At 36.1% G+C, this 25,732-nt stretch overlaps 1 protein-coding gene across 2 annotated transcripts in view; it reads left to right on the top strand.

Annotated features, from left to right (window-relative positions):
- Window positions 1-9,317: 9,317 nt before the first annotated feature.
- LOC138160958 (zinc finger protein 474-like) overlaps window positions 9,318-25,732 on the top strand; it is an 89,860-nt gene continuing 73,445 nt past the window's right edge. For both annotated transcript variants that reach the window (XM_069087749.1, XM_069087748.1), the window contains exon 1: window positions 9,318-9,489. The gene's annotated coding sequence lies outside the window, so the exon portion shown is untranslated. The remainder of the gene's footprint in view (window positions 9,490-25,732) is intronic.

Genomic DNA, 25,732 nt, shown 5'->3' with positions numbered 1-25,732 from the left:
TTTTTTTTTTTTTTTTTTTTTTTTTTTTTTTTTTTTTTTTTTTTTTTGCTTTTTGGAGGTGGGAGGGCAGGGCAATTGGGGTTAAGTGACTTGCCCAAGGTCACATGGCTAGTAAGTGTTAAGTGTCTGAGGCAGGATTTGAACTAGGTCCTCCCCACTTCAGCACTGGTGCTCTATTCACTGCACCACCTAGCCGCCCCAAAAGTGATTTTCTTAAAGTGCCGGTCTGCACCCTTCTCAATAAACTAGTGGCTTCCTAGTGTATCTAGGATCAAATATAAATTCCTCTGCAAGCTTTCAGATCCCTTCATTTTGGGGCTCAGCTGTAGTGTATGTCACTTTCCTTCCCACATCCAAGTTCTATTCAAACCGGCCATCTCATTGTTTCTCACACATGACACTCTATCTATCATCTTTGTGCCTTGACACTGGATGACTGCTTCCTATGCTTGAAATTAATTTTTACCTCATCCATACCTCTTAGAATCTATTGCTTCTTTCAAAATTCTATTTAAAGGGCACCTTCTGCATGAATCCTTCCTTATGCTTCTAGCTGCCAGTGCCCTCATACCCCCATTTATATTTATTTTGAATATTTTCTTCAACATGATTTATGTTCCATGAAGGGACTGCTTCCTTTTCGTTTCTGTATCCCCAGTGACTATTGTATTGCCTGGTGTACAGTAGGTTTTCAATAAATGCTTGCTTTTTAAGCTATTATAATAATCCAGGCAACAAGTAACACAACCTTAAAGGAGTTGGTTGCAGTCTAAATAGAATGAAAGGGCCAGATGAGAGATATTGAGGAATTATTACTCACAGGATGTGGCAACTGATTGAATTTGGGTGTGGAGAGGTGAGCAAGTGGGAAGTGTTAAAGAAAACTGAGGTTTCAAGCATAAGTGACTAAGAAGATGATTGTGCCATTAAAAGAAGGAAGGGATGACAGAGTTTTGGGGGGATAGATGACGAGCTTAATTTTTCACTTGAGTTTCAAATATTTGGCAGAATATCCAAGTAGAGATGTCCAGCAACTGGTAAATGTAGGACTGATCTCGAGAGAGAAAGAACTTAGTACAAATTGGAATCACTCATATAGAAATGACAAATGAGGTCATAGAAATGGATGAGGTCACCCAAATATGTAGTATGTAGAGAAAAGAAGAAAGTTGAAGACTGACTAGGATAACACCTGTATTTATGGTGTTGGAAAGGCAAAACGTATCTGAAAAGGAGACAAAAGAGAGGGATGGTGTGGCACTATGGCGGGAGAGGGCTAAGCAAGATCAAGTTACTATTTTTGAATGTGAGGATTTTTAAGTGGATTTATTGTCTTTTAGTTTACTGATAGGTGCTCTGTATAATGGTACTGACTTTTGAGTACCTTAGAAGTTAAAGGCAGTAAACTGTTTTTAAAAAATCCTATTGTAGACAATTTGGAATTGGCTAAAAGATCACCTCATAGAAAACCAAATGCCTTGCTGGAGAGAAAACTACTCATGAAGGTTGAACATATTGAACCTCATTTTAGATAGGCAGGAAGGAGAAATTACACTGTCCCATTTGACTCTAAAATGGTATAATTCCCTGCAATTATTTTGAAGAGAATCAATTATCTTCTCAATTTATTTTTATTGAATCTCAGCAATGTCTACTTTGTACTTCTGCTATGGACACCAGGGAAAAATTCTCACATGGCTTTGTGCAGGGTTAGAACAGATTCATGGAATAAGATCAGTGGCACTACATCAATGAGACAGACCATAGGGGAAAACAGCAACAACATATCTTTTATTGCATAAAACCAATCTCCTTTATTCCTTTAATAAAAAGTTTAGTGTGGAACACAGATACAACAGCTACAGTTTTGTGAAAAATAAAATGGCCTGGAATTTTTCTAGGAGAGTAAATGTACATTTTGTGAGTCAGAATGTGGGTTCTGATGTGCTGATGAGACATCCTACTTTGTTGGGCTTTTCAAATTATGGTATAGAGTCAAAAGATTCTCCATGATGCCTTGGGAAATAGAAGAAATTCAAGGACTGTATCACAAACGATACAAAGAGGATTAAGGGGGGGGGTAAATTGCTGCTTAAAATCATTTCTGTCTCCTCATCTGTAAAATGAGGGAGTTGAACTAATCAGGAGTTCCTAAACTTTTTTTTCTGTCCTGTACCCTTTTTGTAGTCTGTGAAATCTATGAACCTTTTCTCAGGAAAAAACCCTTTTAAATGAATAAAAATACACAGAATTAAAAGGAAGTCAATTATATTGAAATACAGTTATCAAAAATATTTTTAAAAACAAGTTTACAGACCTTGGGTTAAGAATCCTTCATAGGAAATCTTAAGATCCCTTCCAACTCCAATAACCAAGGGTTCTATCTGTAATGGTAAATACAATCAGCTCTATTGGGAAACTGATTGAATAAAGGCTATGGCGTCTTTGTTCTCAAATTGAGCTCAGAAGGACCTGAGCATAGTTATCTTGGAAGCTGCTGCTGTTTGTTGCCTAACCAACAGATGTGAGCTGCTTAGGAGCCTTCATGAATCAAGGGCATTTTGCCAGTGTTATAAATAGAGATGGGTAAATATACTGGATTCATCAGCTTCCAACTGTTCTTCTGATGTTTGGGGCTCCACAACACCCAGAAGACATTGGGCTGAGCACATTTTCCCTTAATTTGGGGGACCGTATGTAATTTCTGGAAATGGAATCCATATGTTTGTTTCATTTATACTGAAATCATTAAAAGATTGTGTTGTAAGAGTTATTTGATGTCTAAGATGCCTTTTGAGCTTTTCTTAAAAAAAGAAGAAATCTTTAAAGCCTTCTCTCCCTTGAAAACAGGAAGGCATGTTTGCCAAGACCAAATAAACTTGAACCAAAAGGTTCAACTTATGCTGAAACTCCAGACCTATGAAGCTGAACTGGGTTCTCAACTCTGAGAAACACAAAGCCCATTTTCCCAAAGCTAGTTACTGAGACACACTTGAGGGAATATAGAGAGGCCTGTAGCTGGGCAGCTACTCAGAAGGGACAGCAAAAGCCCTGAAGCTTCCCTTGTTACCAAGCTAACAAATGCTCAGGTTGCTCTAAGCCTGCATTATTCTCCAAACTCCTGAAAGCAGTCACTCCAGGTCAGGGTTAAGAGCTCTTGGCAGGAGCCTCAAGTGGGTGAAGTTTTAAATACAACTACCTGCCTTTGTGTGGAACTGAATGTTTGAATGATGTTTTTCTGGGGTTAGTCTTTGGGTCCAGGATGTATTTTTTTCTCTACATGCTCTTAATAGGTCCCATTTTCAATACCTGAGCAGATTGTGTCTGTGTGAAAGCGTGTAAAAGTTCTTTTTAATACTTATTAGACAATTAATTCTAAAGAAACCTCTCATCTCACAAGTTTGTTAGAGATAGCTAGTTTTAATAGAGGAATAGAGTGCTTTGATAAACTAACAAGGAGCAAATAAGTCTCTTCAGTTAGAGGGTATGAGTTAAATAAGTATATACTATGTGGAAAATACTAAATGACGTTATTGGATTGGCAGGGGGTATATGTTATGTCCACAGCTATACCTCAAATGTAATCAATGTAAATCAAGTTTTAGACTTAGGTATTGAGGGTAATGAGGAAGGCACTTGTTCAATTTGATAATTCTACCAATCACCTTGAAGAGATCGCTGAGAAGGCAAAACAAATAGTGCAGAAAAGATATAGTGAGCTCCTCTTATTGGTTGCCAGTAGTTAAGTCTGCCTCTTTATGATTGGTTGACTGAGGCAGTTTGGTTAGAGAATCCACTGCCTCTTAGTCTATAAGAGTGAGCTGTGAAATACGTTGGCTCTTTTACCTCCTTTATTTTCTCCTGTGAACTCTAAGACCAGAGGATAAAGGGGTTCAGTGAGGATCTCTACCAATCCTTGCCTTGACAGGAGAGGAGACTAGAGATATGCAAGGGAAATATATGTTGAATGGCCTGTCAATGCCCGGGTAAGTCTGGACCTCCCAATTCTGACTCATTTTTTTTCTATTCCTTTTTCTAAACCCAAATCAAAGATTAGGGATTCTAAGAATGGATTTTTCTAGACTTAAGTGTTGTCCCCAGGGTAATCCCCAGTTCAAAAGTACCCCAGTCAAGAGTTGAGCATAAACTTCCCAGATGAACAATGTTTTCTCACAGAAAGAGGAAATGAACAGAGAAGTAAGCACCCATCAGCTAATGGACAAAAACCATGTCATGAGAGCCCTAGAATTTTATACCTTTGCCAATTTCCCATGATATTTCGGTGCTTAGATGGTACAAACCCAAGGTGAATGGGAAGTTTTTTTTTCAGATGCTTTATTAACTTCTGATTTACATCATTCATTTCTGCCAGATTTTGAGTTACAAATTTTCTCCCCGTTTTTCCCCTACCCATCACCCAAAAATAGCAGTCCCACAGGATATCCCGTCCTCCAATCTGCTCTCTCCCATATTTTCTCCCATACCTCTTTTGATGTTTCCAGTGGATCTCTATGCCTCAGTGCCTGTATATCTTATTTCCCAATTACATGTAAAATAGTATTAATAATAGTATATATATATATATATATATATATATATATTTGAATATTTGATTTTAAAATTTTGAAATCCAGATTCATTCCCTTCCTCCCTTGTCACCCACGCTTACTGGGAAGATAAGCAGTTCAGTATAGGTTGTACATGTGTGGCTAATGCAAAACAATAACATAGTAGATATATTGTAAAAGACTTACTGTATTTCCCTCCCTCCTATCCCATCCCCCACTTGTTCTATTCTCTACTTTGATCCTGTCCCTTTTCAAAAGTGGGTGCTTCCAACTTCCCTCCCCCCCAAACTGTCCTCCCTTCCATCATACCCCCTCTCATCCCCTTCCCCCCCCCTACTCTCCTGGAGGGTGAAATACCCTATTTAGTGTGTATTTCATTCCCTCCCTGAGACAAATTCAATGGGAATAAGGTTGACCCATTCCCTTTTGCCTTCCTATTCTTACCCTTCATTGTAACCATTTTCCCTTGCCTCTTCTATATGAGATAGTTTACCCTATTCTATCTCTCCCCATCTCCTCGCATTATATTGCTCTCACCTCTTAATTTCACCTTTTAAGTATCATTCCTTCCTGTTAAATTGGTCCTGTGCCCTCTATCTATGTATACCTGTAAACATATATACACACATTCACATATGTATTCATATGCTCATATACTCTCATATATATATATATATATATTTCTATTCCCTTCAACTACTGAGAAAAGTTTCATAAGTTACAATTATTCTTATTCCATGTAGGAATGTGTAATGGGAATGTAAATTTTAAAGATCTTTCCTGCCCCTAGGCTAAAGTGCACCTGGAGCCTGGGGTGGGAGGCTTGTTTTTCAGTAGATACTTTTTGATTGGCCAGTGGGTCAATAAGGTTGTTACATTCTCTGAGCCAGGAGAAGGCTATATAAGCCCTTATGTGTACCTTTGTTTTGGGGCTCACTTTGAGAAGTGTTCTGTGATTTGATCAGATGAGACTCTGGGAAGCCGTTGTTGAGAGCCCCCTGGCTTTGAAAAACCCAGATGTTGATGAAACCCAGATGTTGATTTGGTATGGATGTAATTGTTGGACAGTTTCGAAACTGTTTACTTGATCTGTTTCTCTGTCTTGATAATTCTATCTGTATACTCTGAAGTCCAGGGTGTTGACCTTTTCCCCCTGAACTAGGTAAACCATACATATCTGACTGATTAAAGTAAGCTTGTTAACCCATTTTGAGTTGCTTTCCTTTATCAAAGCAGATCCAAGAACCTGTGTTGGCAGTCACCCTGAGGACGCTGGGGTGCTTGCTGCTACAGAATGTTAATAGTTCAAGTTTGATAAGTTCCTTATGATTTCTTTCCCCTGTTTACCTTCTCATGCTTCTCTTGCATCTTGTATTTGAATGTCAAATTTTCTATTCAACTCTGGTTTTTTCAACAAGAATGCTTGAAAGTCCTCTATTCCACTGAATGACCATATTTTCCTCTGAAACACGATACTCAGTTTTCCTGGGTAGATGACTCTTGGTTTTAATCCCAGCTCTTTTGACCTCCAGAATATCATATTCCAGGCCCTTTGATCCCTCAGTGTAGGAGCTGCCAGATCCTGGGTTATCCTGATTGGGTTTCCACAATATTCAAATTGCTTCTTCCTGGCTGCTTGTAATATTCTCTCCTTAATCTGGGAATTCTGGAACCTGGCTATAATATTCCTAGGAGTTTTCTTTTTGGGATCTTTTTCAGGAGGTGATCGGTGGATTCTTTCAACCTCTATTTTGCCCTCTGGTTCTAAAACATCAGGGCAGTTTTCTTTGAGAACTTCCTGGAGGATGATTTCTAGGTTCTTACTTTGATCATGGCTTTCAGGTAGTCCAATAATTTTTAAATTATGTATCCTGGATCTATTTTCCAGGTCAGTGGTTTTTCCCATGAGATATTTCACATTGCCTTCTATTCTTTCATTTGTTTGGATCTGTTTAACAGCATCTTGATTTCTCATAAGGTCATTAGCTTCCATTTGCTCCAATCTAATTCTGAATCAATGATTTTCCTCATTGAGCTTTTGAGCTTCTTTTTCCATCTTGCAAATTCGGCTTTTTAAGGCATTCTTCTCCTCATTTCATTTTTGAGCTTCTTTTGCAATTTGAGTTAGTCTATTTTTTAAGGTATTATTTTCATCAGTCAGGCTGTTGACTCTCATTTCATAATTTTCTTGCATTGTTCTCATTTCTCTTCCCAGCTTTTCCTCCACTTCTCTTATCTGCTTCTTAAGGTCCTCTATGGCCTGTAACCAGCTCGTATTTTCCTTGGAAGCTTTTGGTGCAGGAGTTCTGACATCACTGTCTTCCTCCTATTCCATGCTTTGCTCCTTTTTGTCCCCAAAATAGGAGTGTAACGTTGGAATCTTCTGTCTCCTTTGTTTCGTTTGCCTGGTCATGTCGCCTCTCAGTCACTTGACCCCTGGGCTTTTTGCCACAGTAAGACTCTGCCACCAGACAGGGGAGCTTTCATCCCAAATGCTGGGGTTTTCTCAGTTGCCGGAGGTATTAGATGGGTGCCCTCTCTGAGATCTCCACATGCTCTGGCAAGCTGGGCACACACCCCAGGACATCCACCCTAGACTGCAATCCAGATCCAAGAAGGTTAAAGCAAGAGAGATTACCCCTGAGACTGGTGCTTGGTCCCCCTACACTCTACAGGCCAGGAGCTGAAGCTGCCACATGGTGCTTGCTGGCTGTGCCTGAGTCTCAGCGGCTTCTCGCCCTGGCAGCAAAAGCCATGCACTCCCACTTACTGGGTCCCAAAGTCCAGACTACACTGACCTCTCACTTTGTCCTTTGTCCTTTGAATCTGTGTGTTGATATATCTGAAAATGTCCACAGCTGCTGCAAATCTGGAATCCCTCAGGCTGGAGGCTGGTCAGGCCTGCCCTGGGGCTAAATCCTCGGTGTGGGGCTGGGCTCAGCTCCCAGAGCACTGAGCTGGATTCCTGCTGGCCTGCCGGGCTATTCTCAGCAGCAGGTTAGCTTCTCTGTGTCATTTTGTGGGTTCTGCAGCTCCAAAGTTTGTTTAGAGTCCCCTTTTTACATGAATTGGGGAAGGTGGAAGCCAGAGCAGCAGGGAGGTCCTGCTTCTACTCCTATCTTGACTCCACTGAAAGTATTTTTTAAAGTAGTACACAAAAGGATTTGACCTTCCTGGGGGAGTATAGTGGGTATGATTAGCTATTTGAATATATATATGTTCATGGGCTCCAATGAGTCTTTGTGTGTTATGTCTTTTGATGCTGTGTGTGTGAATATGTGTGTATGAGGAAGCAAAAAGTTATTCCATATGTGATACTCATATTGAACATTGAACACTTTTATGGGAAAACATATAGGAAAATGAGGAAAGTTCTAGGGCTAGAAGGAAGGTGTGACACAGGCCTTGCCTTCAAAAAACTTACATTCTGATAAAGGATATGTTATGTCCATGTAAGTGTAAGACAATGTAGGGAATAATGAGGATAAAGGAGAGATCAAGGCAAAAGGTTTTAGGAAAAATTGAGAGGGAAGTCAGTGTTTTCAGTTGAGGAGATCAGGAAGGATTTCACTGAGCCTTAAAGAAATAGAAGGATGAATAGAGTACAAGAATGCATAGTTTCATTAAGATATCACTTCTACTCACTGGAGAAGCAATGTCGTGTTATGGATAGAGTTGCTTTTGAAACCAGGAAGATCTGGGTTCAATTCCCACCTGTACCATCTACTAACTGTGTGATAATTGGACAAGTCAATTAACCTCTCAGTGCTTTTTGGCAACTCTTTAAGAGCTTAATTTTCAGAGAATGCACTGACCTACATTGAAAGAGGAAGTTTCCTACGTCAGTGAACTCACTGTCCCAGATCACCTCTGCCTGCAGATAGCTATATTGTGGGGTATTTAATATAATAACAAAACCTTTAAGTTAGGAAATCCTTCAGAGGTTATCTACTTCAGTTCAGCTTTATGTTCCATCAGTTACTTAAAGAGAATTAACAGCCTTATAGATGACCTCTGTCATCAATTTTTGATTGGTATAACAGGAAAAAAAATTAGCGAACTGCATTATTACTTAATATTACTATATTATGCTATATTAGGTATGGTAATAATATATATGTATATATACACACATATACACAAGGTAAATATAATAAATCATATAGAAGTATAATATAAAATGTATATATATATATATCTGGTACAAATGTACTATACATATTACTACATAAAATAAGAAAATCATTTCATGGATATTTTTACACATTTTTCTTTTGCTTATTTTAACAAAGAATTCAGATTTATAGTGAAAATATACATTTTCAAAAACTACATATTTTGGTGTACCTTGCATTTTGGATTTATTCAAAATTAATGCTTTGTGACCCACTAACATATACCTCAACTAGACCCAAGTTCTTCTAGACAAAGTACGATCTTCAATGATTTTTTCTAGAGAAGTAAACAACTTAATGGAAATAACATAAGAGAAAAATCTATTTATTAAAGGATCATGGTCTATTCCTTTCCTTTTCCCTGCTAAAGAAAGAGCCTCTGTTATTTTATTTTTCTTCTATTCCTTTTGAACAGAATATAGGAGTTAGTCCTATAGTTTAGTTTATGAGAAAGTTGCTGCCTCTACCTATTTTCATAGCTTGCTGCTGAGTTCCTTCATTTTTGTTTTAAACTTCTTCAATTAGCTGCTACAAAACACAGTCACATTCTTTTTGTTGCCAGGTTGCCAGGTTACATCCAGAGGACAAAGAGTTTGGATTCCTGTTACCCAGGCAGTATCAAATGCTAATATTCTAAAGTCTTAAGGGAGAAGAGACTCCAGTCTTTGAACTGGGTAGTTTTCTTCCTATCTTTCACCAACTGTACTGGGGCCCGATATATGATGGCAAAGGGCTGAAACTGAAAGGTAAGAGAGATGGTCGCAAGTCAAAATAATCAGAATACATTATTTTTGTGTTGTCTGTATCTTAAGTCTTAAATTTTCCTTTGAACTAAAAAGAGACTAGTTTTGTTCCTAGTAAAGATTGCACTGATCTTGTCATTTAATGACCATTTAATTCTCAATATTTCTTTGCTATAAATTAGAAAACCAAAGTAAGTAATTAGCCATTAAACCAAAATCTTAAATAAAATGATATAAAAACTCCAATCACATCATTGTTTGATACTGGTAATGTGAACCATTGTTAAACTGCACTAATGCATAAAATGGAGAATAAATTTTTATCCTGAGAGATAAACTTTTGTTATATTCCTTGGGCAGGGAAGTCTATATATTGAGAATGTTTTTGACATGCTTATAAACTATGTTATCTGTGAAAGAAAGGGGACTGATAGGGCCAAATGTACTCACTGACAATTTTTTTAAATGGTTTGATGCAGTTTAATTTATGAATTTCCAAATATATACATCATTATGTTTTTAGTAGTTGCACCTGGAACAAGCATTACAAACAAACGTGCAAATTGCTACCTCCTTTTACTCTTTTCTCCTGGAGTTATGATGGACTGAGTCAGGCACTGCGTGCTTTCTCCACATATTGTGTGGATATATACTCACTTTTCCCAGTTCTCTGATGCCAGAAAAGTTTTGGAGTTAGCCAGAATGAAATAGGTAAAAGTTTTAAAATCTCCTCTCAAGCTAGATAACCTTAGTAATAGAGAAGTATTTTAAAATATGCTTTCTATGACTTGAAGTTGATAAAACCTCAAATTTCTGTCAGACAAGCTCTGTTTTATATGCAGCATATGTGTGTGGTATACATTTTATGTGTGAGTATGTGTGTACAGTGTTGCATATTAACAGGTTAGTTTCTCTAAATGAGAACCAGTAAATAAATCCTTCTGAAAAAATTGGAGTGAAAGAAAATATCTTCGTATTTTTATAACACTAACTGTAATTCATAAATAAACAAAAATCAGCACTTTCAATTTTTTGCTAGCCTATCATTATAATGAAGCAGCAAATTTCAATGTTTTTATAGGTAAAAAATAAAGTTATATTCCTATTGTATTCTGCAGTTAAAGTGCTTGTGTTATCTCATTGTATCTCACAGTATACTTATGAAGTAGGCAAATAGATTTGTTATGCCCATTTCAAAATGAGGAAATTAAGGATCATGGAAGTTATATGACATGCTCAATATCAAACAATTAATAAAAAACCAGGATTAGAATCTAGGTCTTGTGACTCCTAGAAGCTGTTCTTTTCAATGTACCATACAGTATTGTTCCTATGGATCATATTTTCTAGCTTCTTTATAGAAAGTATGAACTTTCTAGAACGCCAGATTTTTGAGGGATTAACTGTGGAAATTGACTCTCTGGAGATGTAAAAAGAACTACATATTCATGAAAATACATACAAAGGTGTTTTCTCAACCATATGCAAACAGAAATTTAATGTGCACATATATATACACACACACATATATATACACAATATACATAGATTTTATATTATTTATATTATACATATAAATTTTATTATACATTTATATGCCTATATGCACATGCCTTAGTTGACATTTAATGAAATATAAACCATTTTTTCCAGTGAAGTTTCCATCTCAAAGTAAATTAAAAAGCAACATCAGAATGAGCAGTCATACAGATTCAAACAAATATCCTTCCTGACTGGGTACAATTCCTTTCATAAGCTCTGAAACTCCACTATCTTATCAATTTCTAAAACTTCATTCAGTTGCACAAATTGTTAGAAAAAGCTGCTTCTTCACAAGGGAAGGGATGATAACAACTAACTCTTTGCACTTAATGTGGCCAAAACAGCCAAGCCATAGGAACCAACTTCAAGGGAGGATCATGTTACAAATGGTGGAAGAAGTTTAAGGATGGTGCAAGGAGAAGCTCCAAAAAATTGTTTTATGCACAGTTTTGATGTTTGGGAACATATAAGGGATGTAATAGAAGATTTGGTTCATTTAATATGAAGTCATTTGTTCTACCATTTTCATGCATCTGAGAAGACACGTTGGCTTAATCATGGGAGGCAGGGTCATCAAGGGAAGAATACCAGCTCAGTGTTCAGACTTCAAACTAGGGTGTCATCCAAGATCTCTAAAATTTGAAAAGTAATGCCCAACAATACTAGGGCAGGAGCTATAACTTATGAACTATGACAGAGAAGAGAAGAGTAAAGAGGATAACAGGGAAATTCCCAGAGCCTTGAGCATGATGGTCTTCAGGATATAGGAGGAGGAGAAAGTCCATGATTGTGCAGTGAAAGGCAACCCTCTGTACTTAGTATAGTTACCAGAAGCTATCACCATTTCACCCAGATTTATTGTATTTAACCCCCCCACCCCAATGAGGTCATACTCTGAAAGCACCATCTTCTCCCCTTCTCTTCTCACACTGCTTCTCACATCTTTTCTCACTAGCTCTTCCTCCATTCCTGTCTTGAATGAAGAGATGGTCCTTCTTACTAAGGCAAACCCCTCTGCATGCATTCTTTATCCCATCCCCTACTATCCAAAAGATTGCCCCCAATGTTATTCCCATTCTCTGATCTTCAATATTTCCCTCTCCTCTGTCTCTTTCCCTACAAACACACTCATAGCCTTACTAAACTTTCCCTTAATCACCACTACCTATCATTTTCTATCTCTTTTCTTTACTCATCAAAAACTACCTGGGAAAGCCACCTACATCTGGTGACTCCATATCCCCTTACTCATTTTTAAATTCTCTGCAAGCTAGGTTCCAACCTTACTCAATGACACCACTCTCCAAATTTACCACAAATATCTTATTTCCCACTAATCTCTTATTTCCCTAATCTAATGGTCTTTTCTCAGTTCTCATCCTTTTTGACCTCTCAGTAGCCTTCAACACTGTTAATCATCCTTTTCTCTCTAGGTTTCTATGACTCTGCTTTTTTGCTGCTTTAAGTGTTTAACTATTTATTCGGTTTAACTATTCATTCTCAGTATTCTTTGCTGGGTCTTTATCCATACATTATTCACTTCCCATGAGTTTTCCCCTAAGATTGTACTGGACCTTTTTCTTCTCCACCACTCTACTGTCTCACTCAGTTCATCAATTCTCATGTGTTGGTTAGTTATTAACTCTATGTAGATGATTCCAAGATCCATATATTGAGACCCAACCTCCTTCCTGAGCTCCATATCAACAGCTGCCTCTTGGCTATCTTGAATTGGGTGTCCAGTAGGCACTTAATTCAATATTCACAAAACATATTACCTTGTTTTTCCTTTGAAACTCTCCTGTCTTCCAAAATTTCCATTGGTTCTATTTATCGTGCCACCATCTTGTTGGTCACCCAGGTCTATAACCTTGATGTCATCATTCACTGATTCAATCCATTGTTAAATCTTGTCATTTCTGCTTTTATAACATCTTCCATAAATACTCTCTTCTTTCATATAGATACACCCCAAGTTCAGGGCCTCACCACCTCTTACCTATAATACCCTTCTAACTGGTTTCTCTGCCTCAATTCTCCCCTCCTTTCCATCTTCCACCCAACTGCAAGAATGAGTATCCTAATGCATAAATTTGACCTTGTCACTTTCCTATTTAATAAACTCCAGTGATTCTCTGTTGTCTCCATAATCAAATTTAAAATGTGTTATTTGGCATTTAAAGCCCTTCACAACTTGAGTTCTTTCTACTTTTCCGGTAGTTTTTACACTTTACTCACCACTAAGCTCTCTACAACCCAGCTGCAATGTCCTACCTTTTTCTCACATGAAGCTGCATTGCCACTTCTAAAAGGTGCAGGAAGTTTTGTCTTATGATTTCTTGAAATATGGCGTCCAGGTTTTTGTTTGGTCATGCTTTCAGGGAATCCAATTATTCCTAAACTATCCTTCTTCAACCTGTTTACCAAGTCAGTTTTTTTTTCATTGTATGATCCTTTTAATTTTTTTTTTTTTAGATTTTTGACTTTGTTCTAATCCTGTTGTCTCATGAAATTACTGGTTTGACTCTGTTCTCTTTCAGAGTCTACTATCTGAATAAGTTTTACCTTCTGTTATATTTTTCCCTGTCTATTTCTCATTTCTAATTTTTGAAAGTGTTTTTTTCATTCTATTTAACCACTCTTAGAGATTGCGCAGTAAAGTTATTATTTTCCCTTCAAGGCCCTACTTTATGTTCTTAAGTTATTCCATTTGGGTTTTCCTCCTGGGCTTTTCTCAACACATGGAAGTTCTTGTTTGTTCATATGTTTGACTTAAGTTCTTAGATTTTGACTTTATGATAGGTCTAGTCTCTGGTACTTCAGGATTTGATTCTGGTTGGTACTGTTCCTATGCACTTCTGATACCACTCCCATTCTGGACTTTGTGGTTGTTACTAGGCACTACTAAATCTGCCTTGATTCCTGTCTTTGACTTAATATTCTGATGGTACAATATAAGTGCTGACCTTAGGCCATCTCTTTCTCTTCCTTTCACAATCCCCCAATAATTAGCTGGTTCTATCCATTGCTCTTGCCCTAAAAAGTCCCAGTTTGATGTTGAACACGACCCTAATCCATGACCTCCTGTGAACACCACCCTCCCTCCCCCAATACCATTAGGTGATCAAAGACCAAGTTGGCCTTGCCCCTACTATGACTCCCGGTGCTCCAAAGAGTTCATAGGTAGGCCCCGTCTCCTTGCACAGTGACCCATGGGGATGATCACTATACTCCACGTCTGTTTTAACAAGTCAGTGCTGGAATCTGATTTCAGGTATTTTGGACTGTAGCTCAGGCTGACTTGTGACCTCTTCTACCCCTGACCCTGGGAGTGTCCTTGTTTGGAAGAGAATGGCTGATTTCAGGACCATTTACTGAAACTCTCACTGGCTTCCTTAGAACAGCCCCACTCCAATAACATGCTAGCTTTTTATCTGCTTACTGGAGATTGGATTTGCTCTTCTGTAGTTCTGGACAAGCTGAAAAATCTTACTTTTATTTCTCTTGGTTTCCTTTGTAATTGACCTATCTAGTGTCCTTTGCAATTATTTTCTTGATCTGACAGCAGACTGGTTATTTACTCAAGTCACTAATTAAATTTATTCACATATGATCAGCATTCATAGTTATTCATGAGCCACAGCTGCCTCACCTTTATAATGCTATCACCACACTCCAAAAAATTAATTGATACATTTTGTTTTCATAACACCTTCTTTTTTCCAATATATCTCTTCCTTTCTCCCTCCTGAAATACCATTCTCATAACAAAGAATTAAAAGAGAGAGAGAAACAAACAGATAGAGACATAGAGAAAGACAGAGAGACACAATTTAGCAAAACATCAATATATCAACAAAATGTGATATTATATGTGGGTTTCATATCCACGGAGGCCTGCTTCTTCCAAAAAAAAAAAAGAGATGCATACTTATGTCTTTTCTTTAGGACTCTTTCCCAGGACTGATTTCTATTTATTGTTTTCATCGACATTGTGTAATTGTTATTTATGTGTTGTTTTGTTTTGTTTTTGGTCCTGCTTACTTTGCTTTTTATCAGTTCATATAAACTTTCTTGTGATTCTTTGTATTCTTGATATTAATCTTTTCTTATAATTTCTATTACTTTCATTTACCAAAATTTAGCCAATTCCCCTATTAACGGGAATATGCCTTGTTTCTAAGTCTTTGTCATGCCAAAAAATTGCTGCTATAAACATTTGGGTGTATGTGGGACTTTTAGTTGTGAAGTATCTTTGATCTACTTGGAGGATATGCCTAACAGTCTAACTTTTGGATGAGAGGATATGCCCATTTAGGTTTGTATTTTTTGAGTGTGATTCCTGATTTAATTACCATTTTATTGCAGTTTAGACTACCAAATATTTTTAAATTATTTATAATTTCTCTATATTATCGTATAGTCTATTTTTATAAGTACTATGTGATGCTAGGAAATAAGTGTATTAATGGAAATTCAGATGCTGTGCTTTTTTTCTTGACAAATTCCTTAGTATTTTTCATGTCTTTCTATTAAATAGTCTAACACTGAGAGAAGAACATTATTACAAATTTTAAAACAAACACTTAGGGAGGGAGTTGTCTGACTATATCTAAAGTTTCTAGGTGAGTTGAAATAAGGACACTGCTCAACAATGGGGTGTATATAAGGATTAGATTAAAATGAACAATAACAATTAAGAATTTGCAGGAAAGATACCAAGTGATACCTAAGTGTTTGTTTCTTTAACCATTTCTCTGAATAGATATCATTGTTTCATAAGACATTACAGTAAAACTTATGAGTTTTGATAATCTCATTAAAAATAATAAAGTAGAAAAGGAGGTTGATATCTCTTTCAGTTAATCATACTAAGTGACTTTTCATTCTGTTTAAATATAAACATAGAATAACAGTTTTCTTGGAGTTAAAATAACCTATCCTTTAACAGAAAATCCAAAGACATGATGAGTCTCTCAAGTGCCGGGATGTAAAACCTAACTTTACAAAGTGATAGCAATGTTACCGAGAAACTGTTCTAAATTAAGAGAATAAAATGAAAACAAGAGGGGAAAATATAGTAAGTAAAAATAGCTGTTATTAAGAAGTCCAAAAACATAAAATGAGAAGACATGAAAGAGTTATGAAAGGGATATGACAGAAGTCTTCAGAATCATAATAACACTGACCATTCCTTCCATCCTTAAAATATATTCACCTTTTTCTTCAACTCTCAGAAGCCTTTTTTTCCTTTAAGGGTCAGTTCAGGAGCAATCTCTTGAGACAGAAACAAACAAGAAAGCATTCCTAAGGACCACAAAGTCTGAGGCAAAAAACTAAAGACTTTAGTGGCACAGGTGCTATTTTCATCACTACTGCCCATCAGATATTAAAAAGACTTAAAAGAGAAGGGCAGATTTGATGTGTTCAAATTATTAAGATGGATTTTAAGAATGGGATTTGGATTTCCACGTTGTAGTTTAAAACAGAAATGAATGGTTTCTGACTATGGATGAAGTGCATCTAACCATGGCTAATAAGAAATATATTTTCCTGGAGTCTTGCAATTCTAATCAGAAGAATTTTAATTGAAAAGGCCAAGGGGATAAAACTGCCTAGAAGTTAAGAAAAATAGCAATTGAGAAGCCCAGAGGTTCACATAAGACAAAATCCAAGAAAGGGGCCAGTGACAAAACTAATGGGGTCAAATGTTGAATGTACAAAGTATGAATAACAAGGAAGAGAAAATGGAGATAATAAGAAAAAACCCAGCAAATAATAAATGTAATCAGTTTCCTTCTCTGCCACAAAAATTACTTCTCTGAAGTAAGACAGTGGCATAGGCTGTGGATAATCCAAAAATCCATTCTCCCCATTATTTATTACTCTTGGTCCTGTTTAGATAAAGCTGGGTGATCTCCTACTTTACTGAGACGATGTATCATGAATGTCTTCATCACATTTTCTCTATACATCAAAATCTTCTTGTCTTTACTAATCTTTTTGCTTCCCTCCTGCCAGAGTAGGAGAGATGTTTCTACTCCTTTCCAAGGCTAATTCTGCCATTTTACCCTTGATTCTATCCCATCATCTGAGACTCAGATCCATAGATCATTCTTTCTCACACATCTTGAATCACTTGTTATCCTCGGAGTCTTCCCCCTCCATCTACTCTAACCTCAAACTTTCCCTCCAGCCAATGTTTTATGTCAGGTCCTTCCATTTACCACCAAACTTCTAGCAACATCAGTTTAAACTAGGTGGTTCACTATCCATTCAATAAATCAGTTGAGTCAACCATCAATCAAATACATGCTAGAAATTGCATTAGGAGTTTGGTGTACAAAAAGAAAGGTGAGACATTCTATGCCTTTAAGAATCTTTAAAAATTTTTTTAAACTAATTTAAAACTTAAATACAAAATAAGAAAAGAAAAATCACTTCCATGTACTCAATAGCACATAAAACAAGAACTGAATATGAAAGAAAGAATTTCCATTGAAGACTGCTGACTTAGAAAAAAACAACTATGTAATAAATACTACACATTGTTTTCAAAGCTACCCAGATTTTCTGTGTTTTCTATTATATTTTTGTTTGTTCTCTACTGTTATTTTTTCTCCCCCCCAGAAAGCTACAATTAAATATATATACACACAGATAAACATATTTACACACACATATAGACATATATGTAAGACTATAAATATATATATATATACTTCTATTTATGAGTTCTTTTTTTTTTTTTAAGGCAATTGGGGTTAAGTAACTTGCTCAAGGTTACATGGCCAGTTATTTCTGGGTATGGTGCTAAGTATCTGAGCCCAGATTCGATCCTAGGTCATTCCAAAACTGGAGCCAGTGCTCTTACTTGCTGAGCCACCTGGCCGCCCCTATTTATGAGTTCTTTCTCTGGAGGTACATAGCATCTTCTTTCACAAGTTCAAGTTTTCTGTGTTTTTTTTAATCAACCAGCTCATCATTTCTTCCAGGGAAGTAGTATTCCATCACAAATTCATAACACAACTTTTTATCCATTCCTCAAATGAAGAGTATCTATCATTTTAACCAATCTGATAGGTGGAAGATGATGCCTCAAAGTTGTTTTAATTTGCATTTCTCTCATTAATAATCATTTAGAGGATCTTTTTCATATAATGATATATGGTTTGACTTCTTCATGGAAAAATTGTTCATATTCTTGACCATTTATCAATTGGGGATTGACTTCATATTCTTATAAATTTGACAAAGTTCTTTATATACTTGAGAAATGAGACCTTTAACTGAGATATTGCCTATGAAAATCCTCCCCCCACATTTTCTGCTTTCCCTCTAATCTTGACTACATTGATTTTATTTGTACAAGAACTTTTAAATTTAATATAATCAAAATTATCCATTTTATACCTCACAAAACTCTCTATCTCTTGTTTATTTGTAAATTGTTCTCCTATCCCTGAGTCTGATATGTAATATGTTTCATGTTCTTCTCATTTTCTTGTCTTATCTCCCTTTATATATAGGTCATGTATCCATTTTGACCTTATCTTGGTACATGGTTCAAGATATTGATCTATGCCCAATTTCTGCCAGACTGCTTTCTAGCTTCCTTATTTTTTTAACCAAATAATGAATTCTTGTCCCCAAAACTTGAGTCTTTACATGTCAAATCCAATATCACTATAATCATTTATTGTTGTTTTGTATATTTGTGTATCCACTGATCTACCTCTCTCTATCTTAGCCAGAACCAAATAGTTTTGAGATTTGTTGCCTTAAAATAGTTTGAGGTCTCATACTACTCAACCTACCTTCCTTTAATTTTTTTCATTAGTTTCTTTGAAATTCTTAACCTTTTGTTCTTCCAAATGAATTTTGCTATTATTTTTTCCAACTCAGTAAAATATATTTTTTTTTAGTAATTTAATTGATTTGGCATTGAATAAATAGGTAAAATTGTCACTTTTATTGTACTGGCTTTACAAAAAATGAACATTTATTATGTCTCCAATTATTTAAATCATGCTTAATTTGTATAAAAAATATTTTGAAATTATGTTCATGTATTTCATGGGTCTGTTTTGGCAGATATATGCTCAGGCATTTTACACCATCTACAATTATTTTTAAAAATTTATTTAATTAATTTATTTTTAGTTTTCTACATTCATTTCCACAAGATTTTGAGTTCCAAATTTTCTCCCCAGATAGCATGCATTCTGATTACCCTTTCCACCAGTCTGCCCTCCCTTTTATCACCTCCCCCCACCCTGCCCTCTCCTTCTCCATTGTAGGGCAAGATAGATTTCTATATCCCATTGCCTGTATATCTTATTTCTCAGTTGTATGTAAAAACAATTTTTAGCATTTGTTTTTAAAACTTTGAGTTCCAAAGTCTCTACCTTCTTCCCTCCCCACCCACCCTCATTGAGAAGCTAAGCATTTCCATATAGGTTATACATGTGTAGTTATGCAAAAAATTTCCATAATAGTCATGTTGTGAAAAACTAACTATATTTCCCTTTATCTTATCCCCCCCTCCCCATTTATTCTATTTTCTTCTTTGACTCTGACCCTTCTCAAAAGTGTTTGCTTCTGACTACCCTCTCCCCCAAACTTCTTTCCCTTCTAACATTCCCCCTATCCCCTTCCTCTCTACATTCCTTTAGGGTAAGATACCTAATTGGGTGTGTATATTTTTCCCTCCTTAAGCCTAATCTGATGAGAATAAGGTTCACTCATTCCCTCTCACCTTCCCCCTCTTCTCCTCCATTGTAAAAGCTTTTTTTCTTTTCTCTTTTATGTGAGATAATTTGCCCCCATTCTATTTTTCCCTTTTTCCTTCTCCCAATATATTCCTCTCTCACCTCTTAATTTTATTTTTTAGATATCATCCCTCTATATTCAATTCATACCTGTGCCATCTATCATCTCTCTCTCTGTCTCTGTCTCTCTCTGTCTCTTTCTCTGTCTCTCTGTCTCTCTCTCTCTCTGTCTCTCTGTCTCTCTCTGTCTCTCTGTCTCTGTCTCTGTCTCTCTCTCTCTGTCTCTCTCTGTCTGTCTCTCTCTCTCTCTGTCTGTCTCTCTCTTTCTTTATGTCCTCCAACTACCCTAATACTGAGAAAGGTCATGAGTTACAAATATCATATTTCATGTTGGAATGTAAACAGTTCAACTTTAATAAGCTCCTTATGATTCCTCTTTACTATTTACCTTTCCATGCTTGATTCTTATATTTGAAAGTCAAATTTTCTATTCAACTCTCATCTTTTCATCAAGAATGTTTGAAAGTTCTCTCTTTCATTGAATGTCCATTTTTCCCTCTGAAGTACTATACTCAGTTTTTCTGGGTAGATGGTTCTTGGTTTTAATCCTAGTTCCTCTGACCTCTGGAATATCATATTCCAAGCCTTCCAGTTCCTTAATGTAGCAGCTGCTAGATCTTGTGTTATCCTGATTGTATTCCCACAATATTTGAATTGTTTTCTTTTTTTTTCTGGCTGCTTCCAGTATTTTCTTCTTACCTGGGAACTCTGGAATTTGACTGCAATATTCCTAGGAGTTTTTATTTTGGAATCTCTTTCAAGAGGAGATCAGTAGATTCTTTCAATTTTTATTTTTCCCTCTGGTTCTGGAATATCAGGGCAGTTTTCCTTGATAATTTCTGAAAAATGATGTCTAGGCTCTTTTTTGAATCATATCTTTCAGGTAGTTCAAAAGTTTTAAAATTTTAAAATCCTGTATCTGTTTTCCAGGTCATAAATATATTTATATATAAAAATATATAATTTATATTATATATAACATAATTTACATTATATTATATAATGTAATTATATATGTAATATAAATATATAAAATATGGTTTAATATTCATAAAATATGAGATATTTTAAATTGTCTTTTACTTTTTTACTCTTTGTTTCTGCTTTATAATTTCTTGATTTCTCATAGTCATTAGCTTCCATTTTCTCCATTCTTATTTTGAAGGAATTATTTTTCTTCAGTGAGCTTTTGGACCTCCTTTTCCATTTGACCAATTCCATTTAAAAATATATTAATTTTTTAGTTTTCAACATTCACTTCCACAAGATTTTGAGTTACAAATTTTCTCCCCATCTAAGCAGTACCCCACCCCAAGATAGCAAACATACTGAATACCCCTTTCTCAATCTGTTTTTATCCTCCCCCATCCCACCCTTAATTTCTTGTAGGGCAAGATGGATTTCTATATCCTGTTGCCTGTATATCTTATTCCCAGGTTGCATTTTAAAAAACAATTTTCAACATTTGTTTTTAAAACTTTGATTTCCAGATTCTTTCCCTTCTTCTCTCCTCATTCACCCCCACTGGGAAGACAAGCAATTCAATATAGGTTGTACATGTGTAGTTATGCAAAATGTTTCCATAGTACTTATATTGTGAAAGACAAACTAGATTTCCCTCCATCCTATCCCACCCCACCCCCATTTATTCTATTTTCTCCTTTGACCCTGTCCTTTTTCAAAAGTGTTTGCCTTTGACTACCCTCTCCTGCAATCTGGCCTCTCTTCTATCATCCCCACTCTTATTCCCTTTCCCCCTACTTCCCAGTAGGGTTAAATACCCAATTGAGTGGGTATGCTATTCCCTCCTTAAGCTAAATCCAATGAGATTAAGGTCGATTCATTGCCTTTCACTTTTCTGCTCTTGACCTCCATGGTAACAGTTTTCTCTTGCCTCTTTTATATGAGATAATTTACTTTATTCTATGTCTCCCTTTCTTCTTCTCTCAATATATTTCTCTCCCACTACTTAATTTTATTTTTTAGATATCATTCCTTCATATTCAACTCATCCTGTGCCCTCTGTCTATGCATACATGTACAGACACACACACACACACATTCCCTTCAGCTATCCTCATACTGAGAAAAGTCTCATGCATTACAATTATTATTTTTCCATTTAAGAATGTAAATAGTTTATCTTAATAAGTTCCTTATTTCTTTTTCCTATTTACCTTCTCATGCTTCTTGAATTTGAAAGTCAAATTTTCTGTTCAGTTCTGGTCTTTTCATCAAGAATGCTTGAAAGTCTTTTATTTCATTGAATTTCCATATTTTCCCCTGAAGTATTAAACTCAGTTTTGCTGGGTAGGTGATTCTTAGTTTTAATCCTAGCTCCTTTGACCTCTGGAATATCATATTCCAAGCCCTTTGATCCCTTAATGTAGAAGCTGCTAGATTCTGTGTCATCCTGTTTATGTTTCCACAGTACTCAAATTGTTTCTTCCTGACTGCTTCTAATATTTTCCCCTTGACCTGGGAACTATGGAATTTGGCTATAATATTTCTAGGACTCTTCTTTTTGGGATATTTTTCAGGAGGTTATCAGTGAATTCTTCCAATTATGCTTTTTAAGACATTCTTCTCCTCATTGAGTTTTTCGATCTCTTTTTCCATTTGGGTTAGTTTATTTTTTAAGGTGTTATTTTCTTCAGTATTTTTGGGGTCTTTAGCAAGCTGTTGACTCATTTTTTTTCATGATTTTCTTGCATCACTCTCATTTTGGGTTTATGTAGGAGCTTTGGCTTTGTTTTCTTCTGGTTGCATGCTTTGGTCTTCTTTGTCACAAAAGTAAACTTCTATATTCTTAAGGTTTTTTACACTGTTTGCTCATTTTCCCAGGCAAATACTTGACTTTCTAACTCTTTGTCAAGATAGGACTCTGTTTCCAATTGGTTGGGGGTGGGCATACTGTCCCAACCTTCAGGGATTTTGTGCTGCTGTTTTCAGAGATACTTCTAGGTACCTGTAAATTTTTGGCTCTCCCAAGGTGATATGATCAAATGAGAACAGTTTACTCCTTTCTTGACCTGTGCTCTGGTCTGTGAGTGACCACAAGCACTCTTTTCTGCCTTGGAACTGTGAGAAGGATTCCCTCTCCACTTCAGCCACAAGCTCTGCCATACTAGCACTCCTCCTCATCCCAGGACTGCCAGCCAGGACTTGACCCATATCCAAGCAGGGCAAAGCAAGAGAATTTTGCCAGCAAATAGATCCATGAAACCCCACTCTGATCAGCCATTTGATCCTCCCAACACCTCTGGGTCTAGACCTTTGGAAGTAGCTTCCACTGTGACCTCTGCCACCCCAGGACTGAGACTGGACCATGCTCCTCTCTCACCAGGTTCCACAGAGTTTTCCCACTGTCCTTCTACATTGTCTTTGGGGTTTGTTGGTTGAGAAGTCTGGAAACTGCCATGATTACCAGTGATTCAGTCCCCTGAGACCTGCTCTGTCACTGTCTGTGGTGACATGGCCCACACTGGACTGTTCTCCACTCCTAGTCAGGTGTTCTAGAGCTTTTCTGTCACCCTACCAATTTGTCTTGGGTTGGAGATTTGTTTCACTCTGCCATTTTGTGGGTTCTGTAGCTGTAGAATTTATTTAGAGTTATTTTTTACAGGTATTTAGAGGGTTTGGGAGAGAGCTCAAGCAAGTCCCCACTCCTGAAATACAGTTATTTTAAATAGGGTATCTGTTGCTTTCTCTTCTTGCAGGGTTTTGTTGGTGATATGTAAAAATTCTGATGATTTACATGGGTGTATTTCATATACAACTAATTTCCTAAAATTGCTAATTGTTTCAACTAATTTTCTAGAAGAATCTTTAGGATTTTCCAAATATATCATCCTATCATTTGCTAAAAGAGATAGTTTTCTATTTCATCTCCCATTCTGATTCTTTCAATTATTTCTTCTTTTATTGCTATTGCTACCATTTGTAAAACAATATTGAAAAATATTGGTGACACTTAGCTTTTTCCCTGTTCATTTTTTAAATTAAATCTGTTTTAGCTTTAACTTTGTCTGAGACCCATGATAGCTACACCTGATTTTTTAATATTAGTTTAAGCATAATACATTCTACTCCAGTCCTTTATTTTAACTTTGTGTATATTTCTCATTTTCAATTTTTTTTAAACAGCATATTATTAGATTCTGATTTTTAATCTATTCTGCTATCCATTTCCATTTTATGGTTAAATTCATCCCATTAACATTCAATATTTTAAATTACTGGTTGTATATTTCCCTCTATCTTATTTTTCCTCACTATTTATCATTCCCACCCTGTTTACCCTATTTCTCATGTATCTAATTTACTTTTTACCATTCCCTTCCCCTCCTATTCCTTATCATACCCACTCCTGTAAGAGTCCCTTCCTTATCCTCTCCTCTCATATTCCTAATTTTCAATCTATATGCCCTTCTATAAATCCCTATCTATAAATTTAGAAGACTTTAATACCTTTATAGATGTATATGTTGATGAAGTAAGGTTCCATCACTACCAAGCCTTCACCCCTGTTTGCTTCTTCTATATCATTTCTTCTTTTGATACCTCATTTGTATGAGATAGTTGCTCCTTTTTACCTCTCCCTATAGTTTTTGTTTTGGACCAACCCATCATATTCAGCTTGATCCAAACCTTCTTTCAAATACCCAGGTAATAATTACAGTCTTAAAGTATTGATATTTTCACATATGAGAAGTAAACAGCTTGACCTTATTAAGTCCCTTATAATTGGTCTTTAATGATTGTCATGTTTCTCTTGAATCTTATATGTCGAATTTTCTATTGAGTTCTGATATTTTTGTCAGAAACACTTGAACATTCAAATGAATGTCCATTTTCTTTTCCATTTAAGATTATACTCAACTTCATTGGGTAAGAGCTCTTTTGCTTTTTGAAATGTTATTTTCCAAGAACTATGGTCTTTTAATGTAGATGCTTCTAGGTCTTGTGTGATTTTTATTGTAACTCCACAGCATAAAAACATGTTTCTTCTTGCTTCTAGTATTTTCTCCTTAACATGGGAACTTTGGAACTTGGCTGTGATATTCCTGTAAGTTTTTATTCTGGAATTTCTTTCAGGTGATGACTGGTGGATTTTTTCTATTTCTATTTTACTCTCTCATCCTAAGCTTCAGGTCAATTTTCCTTCACAATTTTTTGCAGTATTGTATCAAGATTTTCTTTTTTTGGTCATAACTTTCAGGTAGTTCACAACAATTCTTACATTCCCTGCCCTCAATCTCTTATACTCCAGATGACTTGGTTTCACATTCTCTTCAATTTTTTTATTCTTTTGATTTTGCTTATTATTTTTTAATGTCTTATAACATCATTACTTTCCCTTGCCCAAATCTAGTTTTCAAGGAGTTATTTTCTTCCTTAAGTTTTTGGATCTCTTTTTCTAATTGGTTGGCTTTCTTTTCATAATTTTCTTACATTATTCTTATTTTTTCCCAATTTTTCCTCAATCTCTCTTATTTGATTTTTGAACTTCCTTTTAAATTTCTCCAAGAACTCTTTTTAGGTTTGTAGGAGTGCCTTTTTTTAACTTCATTATTTTCCTCTGAATATAAACCCTGATTTTCTCTATCCCCATAATAGCTGTCTGTGGTTAGATTCTTTCTCCTTTCCTTACTCATTTTTATTTTTTGTTTTGTTTTATTTTTTTAGCAACTTATTATTGCAATGAACTCTATTCCTGGGGTGTGGAAAATGGTAGCCCAGGCCTCAGGGCTTTCTTACTGTTATTTTCTGAGCTCTGTCCAGGGTGCCCAACATTACCTCTCCACCCCCAAGCAATAGCTAGGGCCCCCAGTCATGCTGTTCAGAAAAATCTCTTCCTCCACCACCACCCT

Source organism: Petaurus breviceps, unplaced genomic scaffold (assembly GCF_028583685.1).
Source record: "Petaurus breviceps papuanus isolate PSGF00001 unplaced genomic scaffold, PetGlider_PUasm1.0 183, whole genome shotgun sequence".
NCBI classification, from domain to species: Eukaryota; Metazoa; Chordata; class Mammalia; order Diprotodontia; family Petauridae; genus Petaurus; species Petaurus breviceps.
The sequence above is the reverse complement of the archived record's forward strand: the minus strand, read 5'-3'. Positions and strand labels throughout refer to the sequence as shown.